Source organism: Bombina bombina, chromosome 6 (assembly GCF_027579735.1).
Source record: "Bombina bombina isolate aBomBom1 chromosome 6, aBomBom1.pri, whole genome shotgun sequence".
NCBI lineage: Eukaryota > Metazoa > Chordata > Amphibia > Anura > Bombinatoridae > Bombina > Bombina bombina.
The window spans coordinates 761,424,988-761,427,904 of NC_069504.1; the positions used below are offsets into that span (position 1 = coordinate 761,424,988).

Sequence of the window (2,917 nt, forward strand, 5' to 3'; positions counted from 1 at the left end):
GCGCAAAGAATGTGGAGGCGTTAGAAAATAGTATTGTAATGAGTGGGGCAAGGATAGTAGGAGTAGATGTAGCGGGGGGCGGAGCGCCGAAGATTGCCGAGTGCCGGGGAAACCATTGTCGATGAGGAATCCATTCACGGCACAACACCGGCACGGAGCAATAGTGGGTCTCCTCTGCTGCGTTATGCCACGCAGCAGAGATGCTTCACATTCTTTTTCAAAGTTTTATTTAGGAGTAAAAAATGCGTACTTCTGTATTAAATTGCCTCACAGACTGAAATAATACAAAGTAAAGGCTATTAGTGCAGATTCAGACAGATCTGGATGTAAATGCGCGTATTTCTGTATACAATTGCCTCACAGATATACCGGATGGGTATTATGTTAGTTCTCTAATGAGTTGGTTTCTCATCCGTTGGCAAATAACTCCTCAGCAGGATTTAGTTGAGGTTTGGGAATGTTGGAATCTTAATTTGTAACTACGTTTCACATTGCACAAAAATAAAGCAGTTTATTTTCTTTTTTTAAAGACACAGTAACACCAAGAATATTTGTTGATCTAGCTGTGAATACTGCGGTCCACGAAGCCCTTCAACATGTGATAGCATTTTGGTTGCTAATAAAATAGATCTTGAGCAGAGTTAGGATGTTGCTCTTAACATTTAAAGGCACAGTAACTCTAGTTAGAATATTCAATTTATTTTTTATTAAAATGTGAATAAAACATTCTTTATACTGTGATGATACTGACATTTCTATTCCTCATGTATGGAGAGGATTTTACAGGTCAGTTAGAATCATCATTTACAGAACACTGTCTCAGATGCTGTTAAAGGATAAGGGGCATTATGACAATGTTCTATACATTCTGCAGCTTTCTCCTAAAGTGTCCTAAAAACTTAGCGTCCATTCAACCAGTAACCTGCGCTTCCTCCACGGCTCCTCCTGGAGTTACCTTGCAAGACATCGCTTTCCTTTTTCACTAGACGGTCTCTAGTGCATTGTCGGCTTTTCCCATGCTGCTGGGAGAGCGCGAGAGGAAAAATAAACATTCAGTGAGTGAGGTTCCTGTCATGGTTGTTGCTATCTCTAGGTCCCCTCCCAGACGTGAGGTAGAGGATACTTCGCTAGTATCTGAGGATGAAATCTCAGTTTCTGGCAGTATAATTCCTCCTACTGATACTGAAGTTGTATTTTTCAGGTTTAAGCTAGAACACCTCCGACTGTTACTCAAGGAGGTTTTAGCTTCTCAGGGAAACAACGATACCAGGGGGTTGTCAATATTAGGTCGTCCCAAGATGAATGCTAAGGAATGGGAGAGAAGGTACCCTTTTTTTCTTTTCTCCATTTCCTATGTTTAGAAGAGTTTTTTTTATCCATAGCAGACTCTTCATGGACTTCTGTCAGCCGGTACACAAGGTGGAAGGCACAAATTCCATGCTAGCCGGGAGCCCTACTATTCCCATAGAGGATAGTTGTTCCTTTAAGGATCCTAGGGGTGAGAGTTTAGAGGGGTTGCTCAACAATGGCAACCTATGTCTTGTCTACCACCAAGCTGCCTTGAATGCACCAGATCCTGTTTGAACTCTGTAGTTAAGCAGGTCCAGGCTTGGTCAGTACATGGATGGGAGACAGCCTGGGAACACCAGGTGCGGTAGGCTTATTATTGCCACTGTCGCTTATACGGCAGCATGCTGGTTATATACGTTGTCTGGTCCCATCAGAACAGACATTCTCTTAGAAGAAATCCAGGATAAAATAAAGGCCTTTCAGTCGGTCATTTCCTTTCTTACAGATGCTTCCCTTCAAGTATTTAGCGGGAAGCTAAGATTTCAGGCTTACCATAGTGACACACGTTTTGGTTAAGATTACTTTTTAATTCCTTTCAAGATTTGAAGGGAATCCTTCTACTTCTTACTCTGAGTAGGAAGGAGGTTTTGGCTTCAGGAATGTTTGGAGCCAGATAAGAGGCAAGGTGGCCTTATACACTGGGTAGGAGACCTCTCCGACCTGGGAAAGAGTGAGTTCCTGTTCCGATTCAGGAACCAAGTTTGAGATTTTATTCTGGTAGTGGTTCCAGGGAACCTTCAGTACTATTTTAGATCTTTAAAATCTAATCAAATTTTAGATGTCAGAATTCTAATCAAATTCCTAAGTGTGCCGTTCTTCAAGGTGGAAACTATTGGTTCCAATTTTATTTTGATCCAGGAGGGTCATTTTTATGAAGGCGGATTTATCGAACGCATGCTTGTATTTTCACATTCTCAGGCAAGCATTCCCAATTGTGGCTTGGTCCTTTGACTTTGCCACAGCGCCCAGAATTTTCTAATAGGAGTCTGGGTTTGATGTTGGCAGTGCTCGGTTATAGGGTATCGCTGGGGCGCTCTTTCTGAAGACAACACAATCTTTCAAGCAAGATTTCATATGGAAATGTTGTTATCCTTTCTGTGATATCAAGCAGGAAGGTAAATTTGGTAAGGAGTTACTTAGTTACATGGACTAAGGTTACCTTCTTGGGAATCAGATTAAATTTCCTATAAATTAAGTTTTTCCTGAAGGAAGTCAGGAAATTAAAAACCTTTTTGCTCTAGTCTATTTCTTCTGTCTTCTCCTCGTCCATTAGTGGCTCAGTGCATGGAGGTATCGGGCTGATGGTAGAGCATGAAACATCTTCCCATTTGCTCAGTTCCTTCGCGGACCTCGGCAGGTAATCATGCTCAGGGAATGGAGATTATACGGATTTGTCTCCTCGGAGTGCAGGAGACAAGGGTTTTCTTAAGGTGGTTGTCTCTGGATCATTCTTTCCAGGGAACCTGCTTTCACAGACCATCTTGGCTGTCTTTGATAACAGACACCAACCTTCTAGGATGGGGACCAGTCTATGGTCCCCTAAAGGCTCAGGGAATTTTGGACTCAG

The 2,917-nt window shown here is 42.3% G+C and overlaps 1 pseudogene; it reads left to right on the plus strand.

The window, feature by feature from the left end:
• The first annotated feature begins 1,542 nt into the window (after positions 1 to 1,542).
• On the plus strand, positions 1,543 to 1,661 carry LOC128665230 (uncharacterized; annotated as a pseudogene).
• Positions 1,662 to 2,917: the final 1,256 nt, after the last annotated feature.